Source organism: Halichoerus grypus, chromosome 3, assembly GCF_964656455.1.
Source record: "Halichoerus grypus chromosome 3, mHalGry1.hap1.1, whole genome shotgun sequence".
In the NCBI taxonomy this organism is placed as follows: domain Eukaryota; kingdom Metazoa; phylum Chordata; class Mammalia; order Carnivora; family Phocidae; genus Halichoerus; species Halichoerus grypus.
The window spans coordinates 191,057,113-191,068,653 of NC_135714.1; the positions used below are offsets into that span (position 1 = coordinate 191,057,113).

At 44.0% G+C, this 11,541-nt stretch overlaps 1 pseudogene; it reads right to left on the reverse strand.

Moving 5' to 3' along the window:
* Nucleotides 1-815: 815 nt before the first annotated feature.
* LOC118548525 (synaptobrevin homolog YKT6 pseudogene) lies at nt 816-1,384 on the reverse strand (annotated as a pseudogene).
* Between the last annotated feature and the right edge of the window lie 10,157 nt (nt 1,385-11,541).

The window sequence follows — 11,541 nt, forward strand, 5'->3', positions numbered from 1 at the left end:
ATTAATTTTTAGCCCAAAGTAAAGACATTTTCTATGGTGTGTGTATATGGATTAGTGAATCTGGGTTGGGGGGGGTGGGGAGGAAGCGTCTAGTGTGAGGTTTCGATTCTGCTTTCCCCAGTCCTGGCATAAGGCGCGGCTGCTGTCTTCCTGCCACCCTCCCTATTGACTCTACAGTGGTCTTTTATTTGCAGCACTTGACTGAGCCATTCCTAAATGCCTTTTATCCCAGGCTGAATGTAGTCTGACCACTTAGCTTCCACGTGGCCACATCCCTTCCGTCTTCCGCCTTTACCAGGGTGCGCTCTCCCCAGCACATGGCTCTGCAGTTAGGCGCCCCTTGCTTCCGGCGGGGAAAGAAAGGCTGCACAGCCTAGGATCCCAGCTTGAATGGCACTCACCACGCCCACTGCAGGGCAGGAGATGCAGGACAGTGTACCCCGCAGAAGGATGTGGTGGTTGCCCTTCAGCCTGCTTGGACCCAAGAGTCGGAGTAAGGGTTCCTCTAGATTCTTCAGATCTGAAGAGGTAGTTTTATTTTATGCGAGTCACTCAGAATTGAAGGTTTCATTGGGCCCAATACTATACCTTTGGGGGCCTCAAATGATCTTTTCAAAAATTACTAGACATGTAGATTTGCATGTGCCCCGGCCCCAGGTCCCTCCCACAACTGCTCAGTTCCCCCCGGGAGCTCCAAAGTGGAAGATGAGAGTGACCCCACGCGGGTCTCTCCAGGGCGGCTCCGCTTCCGCAGGGGCTACGGTTCCGATGTGAGTGACCGTGACATTTCAGCATAGGGGCCTCCCCGGCTGTCTTCACGTGATTGCACAGGCCAAGTCCTGTTTCCGGGCTGTTTCTAGGCGTTAGACTGTGTTCCCAGCACTTCGGGTTTGGACACCAGGTCGTCTAGCTTCTCCCCTCGCTCTAACAGAGGCTCCACGGTGCTGTGCAGAATGATTCTGGTCGTGTCCAGCTCAGCCCACACCTTGGGCATGGGGTCAGCTTCTCCGAGGTTCTGGTATCTCCTGAGGACAGTAGCAGGGGATCAGACTGGCCACTCTATCTTGTCGACCTGCTTAGAGAGTTCATCTAGTACCTTCTCCGACAGGGCAAAAGCCCCCAGGGATGGATATTCACTGTGCATTAGGACCATTCCTGCAGGGCTGTCGTTTCGGATGTAGATGTGGTACAGACATTCTAGTTCTTTGACAGAAGCTCTGCAGCCTTCTGCCGAGGGCTCCACATTCAGTTGACTTGTGAAGGTCATGAACTCCTGAGCACTGGACCTCTGGAAGAAGCTGAAGGAGGACATGTCGTCCATGGCCTTGAGCAGCACCGCCTTGGGCTCGCCTTTGTACAGGACACTGAGGCCTAACAGCTTCATGGAGCTGCACCCTCCGGCCGCCCGTCCAGGCCCACCTGGCCTCTTGCCCAGCCACCCACCCAGGCCAGGTGACAGCTCTCAGGAAGAGCCCGGCCGCCCTCCTGGGCGCAGGAGGCTATGACAGTTGGGACACCAGCTTCCTCTTGATGAGGTCATTTTAAGAATAGATCAAGAAACCAGCACATTTAATAGAAGTGTTTTGCCAATAGCAGGAGACAGAGGGTCTAGTGTTGCTTTTGCCATCAACTAGCTCCATGACTCAGGAAAGACACTGAAACTTGAACCATCTGAGCTTCAGTTTCCTGGAAAATAAAAGCTACATTAAATCAACAGTAGTGGGGTGCCTGGGTGGCTCAGTCCGTTAAGCGTCTGCCTTTGGCTTGGTTCGTGATCCTGGGGTCCTGGGATCAGGCCCTGCATCAGGCTCCCTGCTCAGCGGGGAGTCTGCTTCCCCCCTCCCACTCCCCCTGCTTGTGTTCCCTCTCTCCCTGTGTTTCTTTCTGTCAAATAAATAAAGTAAAATCTTAAAATCAATCAATCCATCAATCAACGTAGTCACCTCAGAGGGATGGAAGATATTATGACCACTTGGAAGGGTGGGTGTGTGTGCTTAACACTCATGCCTGACACCAAGCTTATAAGAATGTTAGAGTTTAGGAGGGAGGAAACCAAGAAACCAGGGGTAGATATTTTTTAAAAGTTCTGGAGATGCTTTTGATAGAAATCATCCCTGTCCTCATCCCCACCACTTCCTGATAGAGAATCTCTGGATTAGATCATATCTAGGATCCCTTTTGTCTCTAACATTATATGACCTACCCCAAGAGACAAAAAAAAATTATGGAAATGTAAACTAAGACAACAATGAGATACCAGTACACACCTACTAGAAAAGCCAAAATCTAAAACCCTGACAACACCAAATGCTGGCAAGGATGTGGAGGAATAGGAACTGTCATTCATTGCTGGTAGGAGTGCCAAATGGTATCAATGTTTTAGAAGACAGTTGGGCAGTTTCTTACAAAACTAAACATACTGTTACCATGTGATCCAGCAATCATGCTCCTTGATATTTACCCGAAGTAAATGAAAACGTATGTCCACACAAAAATCTGCACGTGGTTAGCAGCTTTATTCATGATTGCTAAAACATGGAAACAGTGAAGATGTCCCTCAGTAGGTGAGTAGTGAGTAAACTGTGGCACAACCAGACAGTGTTATATTATTCAGCCCTAAAAGGAAATGAGTTACAAGCCATGAAAAGACATGAAGGAACCTTAAATACATGTTACTAAGTGAGAGACACAAATCTGAAAAGGGTTCATACTGTATGATTCTAACTAAATAACATTCTGGAAAAGGCAAAACTATGTAGACAGTAAAACGATCAATGGTTGCAAGGGTTGGGAAGGGAGGGATAAATGTACAGAACACAGAGGATTATTACAGAGATGAAAGTACTCTGTATGATGTCATAACGAGAGATAAACATCATCATACATTTGTTCAAACCCATTGAATGTACCCTAATGTGAACTGTGGGCTTGGGATGATAGCGATGTGTCAATGTAGCTTCAATTGTAACAAATGTACACCCTGGAGGAGGATATTGATAATGGGGGGCATGCGTGTGTGGGAGCAGGGGGCATGTGAGAAATGTCTGTACCTTTCACCCAATCTTTCCAGGAACCTAAAACTGCTCTAAAAAATAAAGCCAAGAAAATAAATGGGGTATCATGTTCAGGACCCATCACATTGGGAGGAAGCCTATATGATGGCTTGTTTCTAAAGCCACGTACCTTTCATCTGAGGTAACGCAATTGAAGAAAGTGTAGTCAGAATATGAAATGCTTTATTATCTAAGTGAACTGAGAAAGAAGCACCACGGGAAGGAAAAGAAGGAGTCTTATCTTGTAATGAAAAAGCCTATGTATAAACAGAGAGAAAACATTTACATGGAAAATTAATGACAACTCAACGATTAGTAGGACAATTTGTATGTGATTTTTTAGAATTCAATATTTTTTCAGTGTGTAATTTTAAATGATAGGGTTTTTCTCATTGTCATGCCATGTAATTTGGCAAGTAAACACACACACAAACACAAACAAATAATTATGTATTAAAGTAGTTTAATGATACTACTCTGCAATGATTTCTCTTTGGAAACATTCAAGACATTGCATTAGACTTTCAAATGAGGTAACTTCCCATCTCTTCCTACTTCTACACTTTGGTTGAGTTCTAGCTCTATCCTAAAAACTGGAATGGCAAACCCATAAGGATAATTTAGAATAATCCTTTGTGATGATCTATGTAAAATTCTATATCCCTTCTTCTCTTCCCACCTACCCACATAACAATCTCTCCTCACATACTCCTAAAGGAATTGTAAAGTAAAAAGGGCTGCCCTTGAAAACAGAATATCCATAGGAAAACCAGAATGGAAAACTACTCTTCTAACATTGCCAGCTCATCTTTTGTCAAGTGCTGGATAAGGCATTAGGAAAACAAAGTCAAATAATGTACAGTCTCAACTCTGAAGATGTATATATTTTCGTAGAAAGAGCAGCAAAGCAAATCATTTCAGTGTGAGATAGCTATCTTCAGGTGGTAATATGGAAGCCCTGAGAAGAAAGTTCTAAATTAGACTAAGATATAAAAGAGGGCCTCTTTGAAGAAGTGGTGCTCATACTTTTGAACCATGTTGTAGAAGTTAGTTAGACAAGAAGGGGAAAAAGAGAAGAGAATGAAGGAAGTTTTAAAGGAAAGAAATAGCATGACCCACTGTTTCCATACCAGAGAAAATTGGGAAAAAGGAACACATAAAGCTAAGGAAGGAGACAGGACATTTCTGAAAGCCACACAAAAGCCATGAGTCCTACGCTAAGGAATTTGAACTTTATCCATCAGGCCATGGAGAAATGTCAAAGGATTTTTATATACGTGAATGACATGATTGGGCAAGTATTTTATAGCAATCGTTCTGACAGCATTCTGAATAATAGTTTAAAAGACAGGCAAGGATATTAATTAGGTGGTTAATGCATTCATTCAGGCATACAGGGTGAGATCCTAACCTAAAGTGATGATGCTAAGATTGAAGAGTTAAGTGGCGAAACTGTTAGAAGTAGAATTCCAAAGACTCCATGACTCACTAACTGTAGGAGGTGAGGGAGAGGGAAAAGGTGAAGATGTCACATGGGCTTCTGGCTTTATCAGTTGGTTGAGTAGTGATACTACTCATTGATTGAGGTAGAAAATTTAGAAGTAACCAATTTTCTGGAGAACTGTTTGAAAATGTTTGAGGCATATCTATCTATCTATCTATCTATCTATCTATCTATCTATCTACACATACAGTTAGACAAATAACATATATTTTTTTAAGATTTTATTTATTTATTTGAGAGAGAGTGAAAGCGACCACAGAGGCAGAGGGAGAAGCAGACTCACCATTGAGCGGAGAGCCCAACACGGGGTTCAATCCCAGGACCCTGAGATCATGACCTGAGCCGAAGACAGACGCTTAACCGACTGAGCCACCCAGGCACCCCACAAATAAAATATTCTGAGCTGAAGTTGGGAGAATACATCCTAAGTTTAATAAGAGTTACCTCTATTTGGTAGATTTAGGGATTGGATTTCCTTTTTCCTTCCTATATTTTGTCTATTTTCTAAGTTTCATGTAATGAATATGTATTACTTTTAATACTAAAATAAAAACTAATAAGAAAAAAAAGAAAGGTCAACGTGGCCAAGAGTACCATAGAGCAGTAAACTCAAGGGAAGGAAATGTCTATTGATTTGGCAACATAGAAGTCATTTGGTGATTTTTCTAGAAATCTCTTTCCATAGGTAGAGTTGTAAATGGGCTCAGAAGAAATAGAAATAGACTGAGCCTGGGTGGCTCAGTCAGTTAAACGGCCAGCTCTTGATTCTGGCTCAGGTCACGATCTCAGGGTCCTGGGATCGAGCCCCATGTCAGGCTCCACAGTCAGCGAAGAGTCTGCTTGAGGATTCTTTCTCTCCCTCTCCCTCTGGCCCTCCCCCTGCTCATACTCTTTCTCTTTCTCTCTAAGAATAAATAAATAAATCTTAAAAAAAAAAAAAGAAGAAGAAGAAGAAGAAGGAAGAAAGTACAGAGGATGCTCTCAAAAAGCTTGACTATAAAAGGAAGCAGAAATATGGTTGGAAACTTGAGGAAGATATCAGTTCAAAGGAGTATCTAAAGATGGGATTATCTCAGTGTTTACAGCTGATAGGAAAAAACCAAGACAGATTGAAAAGTACAAGACAGGGAAGGGATGACTATTGGAGCAATAACTCTGAAGAGACAGTAAGACATTGAATTCAAATATCAGGTGAAGTAATAGCCTTATACTCGAAAAGACTAGCTAAAATAAGAGGGAATGAGGAAAGGATGGGTAGAAACAGAAATAAAGGGACAAGAATTAAACATATGCATTAGCCTCAAACTCTTTCCCAAATCCTATTTAGATAGCAGTAAAGCTAATTAATACATGGAAAGTATAAAAATGCAAAAGGAATGTAAACATCAGCAGTGGGGTTTTAGAAATTGAAAAGATGATGGGTGAGTGGTAACTGGTTTAGCCAACCTGGGAAAGAAAAGAAAGCTAGAAAGTAACCCAATGTACATCTCCCCACCTGCAGAAGACTCAAGAATTGGAGGGACCCTCTTGCAGAATGCTGGCAGCATAGGACATTCCTCCAGGCAAGAGTCTGGAAGAGCCTTCCCTGGGAAATCTGGCCCAACCACAAGAAAAAACAAAAATACTGACACTGGGGATTCTACAAGAAAATAGCCAGCCAAATCATCTGAGAGTGAAGCCCACTATCAATAAAATCCAACCAGCAGCATGGAGATGCCCAAAAAGAACACTGAAAAACAAACTTAAAATTTAAAATATACCAATCAGAATGGAAAACTCAACAGGAAGATTGAAAGCTAAGGTGAAGAAATCTAGAAATCAGAAGAAATCTAGAAAAACAGAGAAAACAGGAAAGAAAAGAAAAAAATAAGAGAACTATTTAAGAGAGCCAATATCTATATAATAAGAGTTCCAGAAAGAGAGAATAAATAAAGCAAATGGAATAGAGAAAATCATCAAATGAATAAGACAAGAAAATTTCCCCAGAGCTGAAGGATATGAGTTTCCAGATTAGAAAGACCCAGCAAGCGCCAAGTTCAATGAATGAAAATAGAACCACACCAGTACATTTCATTGGTAAATTCAAAGAAGGAGGGCGAGATGAGGGAGAAAAGGGATTTTTTTTTTCTTCCATAGAGCAAAGGAAAAATAGGTCACTTAAGAAGGATTAGGCATTTGAGTGGTTTTGGACTTCTCAACAGCAATGTTGGAAACTCGGAATGACACGGAAAGTGGCTTCCAAATTTGAAGGAAAAATGATCTCCAGCCAAGAATTCGAAACCTGGCTAACCTATCAAGTAAAAGTGAGAATAACAACATTCTCAGACATGCAAAATCTCAAAAAGGTGATGGCTGCAGAGCAGGCATAGTAATCAACCCCGCCGGACTGGAACAGGGCAGGGGCTCCCTGAAGAGACTTTGGCAAGCAGAGGAAATTAACATGAGGGTTGAAGGGATGGCAGGAAATTTACATGACTGGAAAGAGGCTGGGGGAAACCCAGAAGGTTATTATCAGTCCTAAACGCACAAAGAGATGTGTGTTTTAATTGCCTCCCATTCATCGCTTGGGTGAGGGATGAGTTCCCATCCTAGGGTTATGGGATGGCTGGACACACCGCCCCGGACACTGGGCAGTGAGACTGACAGCAGTTTATTAATAACAAATACACCCTGGGGGAGGAGGACCGCAGGGCCAGGCAGACCCGCACAGAGGCTGCGCTCCGGGATGGAGTGCACCAGCAGGGTCTGTGGGAGGCAGTCTTGGCAGTATCTAGAGAGCAAGGTGACCCCTGCTTCCCCACAAGACGATGTGATCTTCTTTTTTTAAATAATTCCGAGGGCTAGCAGGGCACTGAAATTCATTACTCAGGGATAAGCAGGAACTGCACCTGGTCCCCTTGATAAGGAGGGTTATTTAGCTAGGGAACCTTACCCAGGAGAGCCAAGTGGGGAAAGGCAGCTTGCAGAGGAACCCTCTGAGGCCGTCCTGGTTTCCCCAGATGTCAAGGCAGCACATGATACTGGGCTTTAATGGTAGGCCTTACAGCACAGCATTCAGGAAAGGAAAAGTAATTGTAAGCTACCTGTGGCTTAGTCGTGATTGGCATTTACATTTTATAATGTATAAATGAACATAACCTGTAGCAGAATGGGGTACGGCAATGCGGCATACGGGCTCAGGGGGCCCAGGGGTTGCTCTGGGAAATAACAGCTAATTCCTCATGCTTCATTGTGGGAACTCAACAGAATGTGGCTAACACAGACAGATCAGTAAGTAGCGACATAGGCATGATATTTAGAAATATGCATATAAGTGCCCAAAGACTTAGCTAAAAGTCGTTGCTTCTGGACAGAAGAGGAAATGAAGGATACGAAGGTCAGGGGCTGCTGGGTGGTTTTTGTTTGTTTGTTTGTTTGTTTGTTTGTTTTTAGATATCTATTTGTCTCTAAATTATGTGCATGAATAGCTCTGAGAAAAACATGTTAAACCCAATTTTTTAAAATTAATAAAAATAAGTTTGTGTTCTCCGGGGGAGCAAGTTGAAGAATTTGTTGTCTGATGCTTCAAAGGTCAGCTGTGGGGACAGGCGGCAAGGGTTCGCGTCCCAGCTGCTGCACCCCAGGTAAATCACCCAACCTGTCTCGGCTTCCGGGGGCTTCGGCTGCAGAGTGGGGCCGTCATAACGTGTCTACGGCCGGAAGCTCCACTGAAGGTGAGACGAGGTGATGGGACTCGAGGCCTCGCACAGTGCCTGGCATACAGTCAGCCCTCGGCTGATGATGTTAGCCATGATTCATCAGACGAGCTTGGTTTTCTGCGCATAATGGAACGCATGCCCAGAGGGATGGGCCAGAGGGCAGGGAAGGAGTTGGAGGGAGGAGGTGAACACGGATGGCCACCCGAGGGCCCTGGGCTAGAACGGCAGCCACTGCTGGTGGGATCGGGGGGCCGCGGTGGGCCCAGGAACGTCTGAGGCAGCAGGGCGGGGGGCCAGGGCTACACGGCGTCTGGACTTACGGGGGCTCGGAGCTTGGCCGAGCAAAGCCGGCAAGGGAGTGAAAAAGTAGTGGCGAGAGAGTGATTGAAATGAAGGACCGGAGAGCTGCGCTGGAAAAGGAACCTGGCAAAGCAGAAGTGACCTGATGGATGGAGCCTGGGGGTTTGCCTGTGGCCCCTGAGGATTACAGGGAGGAAGGGGTGCGGTGAACCAGACGGCAGGGCCTCGAGTTTGAGACCGGAAGTCGGAGAGGATGGACTTCCGGTTTCATAGCTCCCTGCTGCGCGAGTCAATCCATGACGTGGAAAAGGAAGTGTCTCTGTTATATCCTCACCACAACCTTAGAAAGAAAGGAGGAACGAAATCGCTGGCATCTCGTAAATACTTACCAGGTACCTGGATTGCGTTAGGGCCGTTCCATATTAATTCCTTTTATTTTTCATAGCAGTCTTAATAATATCTCCCATTTTATAATTTTATAAATGAGTAAACTGTAGCTCGGAGAAATCGAATCACTGGCACCAAGTCAATCTATCTTGCACAGCATGGGGCTGACAATGAATTCACAAACAGGCTATGGGTACAGCAACGAGCTGGGGGAACCAGGGAAAGCCAGTTACTTCTCTGAGCCTCAGTTTCCTTCTCTCCAGTGGGCTGGACTAGATATTCTTTACTACACTTCCAGAACTAATACCCTGTACATGTAAATAACAGTGCCTATGAGCATCATTCTTCCCATTTGTCAGGTGGAAGTCACAGAATCTTCCTAACCCATCTCAGAGAGTTGTTATGAAGATAAGTAACATAATGTATGTGCAAGTGATTTATAAATTAAGACACAGTGTATGTTTGGCATATTTGGAAATATAGGGGTGGGGGAATCAAAGTCATGAGGAGGAAAAATTGGGAGAGTGGGATTCAAACAATATCCAGGCAACATCTACTTTCCCACTTACAAGCCAGAGACCTTAGGCAGAGTTTCAGACTTCTCTGTGCTTCTGGAAAACAGAGATCAAAAATTGGACTGCCTCGCAGAGTTGTTGTGAGGAGTCTCTGGTGCAACGCAAGTGCCGAAAATATCAACTGTTATCATCATTATTACTACTATTACTACTATTTGCCATGTGTGTTGTTTTTGTATAAAAATATATAATTATACTAAGGAATATGAATATATATATATATCCTAGAATTTATAGATGTTCTAATATAAAAATGCCACTCCTGGAAAATATATACTATACATCATAGATTATATATATATATAAAATATGACTGTAGATAGACTCCTAGAGGATTAGAAAAAAATTCAAAGGGGACATATCAGGAGCCTGAAATGGGAATAAAGACTAAGCTTGGAGAAAAAGATATGAGAACTAGAGACACTTGGTCTGCCGCCGACCCCAGACTAATAAGTAGAAATAACAGAACCGTATGTGTGATCTGTGGAGTTCCATGAAGTCTGCTGTGCTGCTTGCAGGATGTCAGTCCTACAGAAATATCAGTGCTCATGCATTCTAGAGCCTATCGTGTGCTCGTGATTGTGTTAGGTGCTGGAGAAGAAAAGATGAGTAAGATGCCCTTAGCCACCCAATAGTGAAAGAATCAGCTATTTAAACAAATTGCTCCAGGGGCGTCTGGGTGGCTCAGTCGTTAAGCATCTGCCTTGGGCTCAGGTCATGATCCCAGGGTCCTGGGATCAAGCCCCACATCGGGCTCCCTGCTCGGTGGGAAGCCTGCTTCTCCCTCTCCCACTCCCCCCGCTTGTGTTCTCTCTCTCGCTGTGTCTCTCTCTGTCAGATAAATAAAATCTTTAAAAAACAACAACAAATTGCTCCACCAGCATACAAACTGGAATTTTTTAAAGGCAAGATAGTAATAATTGTTAACATATATTGAATGCTTACTGTGAGCCAGGTACTGTGCAAGTGCATTCCAGATATTGTCTTATTAAATCTCCCCAGAAAAGCCAGGATTCCAGCTCCAGAGTTGGCACTCTTGATACATTACCCTGCCCTGACTGAAAGGACACGGTCGGGAGGTGGTTGCAATAATCAGTCTGGGAAGGGCAAGGGCCTGGACTAGGGGAGTGGTGGCAAGAATGAAGATGAGAATATGGCTTCAAGTTATATTCAGGGAATTAAAATTGGCAGGTCTTGGCAACTGATTCAGTGTGGTGGGTGAGGAGATCCAGAGAACTCTGGAGGGGCTTTGGCCAGTCCCATGAGTCTAGAATGCACAAGCATTTCAATGTTTTTAAAAGCTCAAGCTTTTGGGGGCGGCTGAGTGGCTCTGTCGGCTAAGCGGCTGCCTTTGGCTCAGGTCATGATCTCAGGGTCCTGGGATTGAGCCCACGTTGGGAGTCTGCTTCTCCCTCTGTCCCTCCCCCACCATGTGTGCACTCAAGCGTGCTTTCACACTCTCTCAAATAAATAAAATCTTAAAAAAAAAAAAAAGCTCAAGCTTTTTTTAGAATCCCCAGTACCAGCTACTGCTAGTTTTCTACCTAATTGCCATTAAGTCATCTTCTTACCAAATAGAACTTGTACTTATTAGGTGCAGAAAATAAATTCAGCCACTCTTCCTTCTAGAGGTAGCCAAGGAGAAGCTAGTAGAATGCATTGGATATAGCTGCTGGAAAGTTCCTTTGGTCCTCTCCCTTCTTTTCTAAATAGAACATGGGTCTGATGGCTGGAGCTTCAACAGCCTTTTCTGTGGATCTGCAGTGACCCTGAGGATGAGCATTAATTGCTAAGGATGGAGGAGTTAAAAATAGAACAGCCTGGAACACTGAAGTCATCATGGCACCATCACACCAGCCCTAGACTGCCTAATTCTGCCTCTTCCTAGAGAGGAAATGAACCTCTTTCTTACCGTAGTTAGTGTCATTTCAGATTTCTATCACCACCAACTAACTACATTAACTGGTATGCCCCCCCTCACCACAGAAAATAAACTCCCATTCTCTCTACCACTCCTGGTCTCT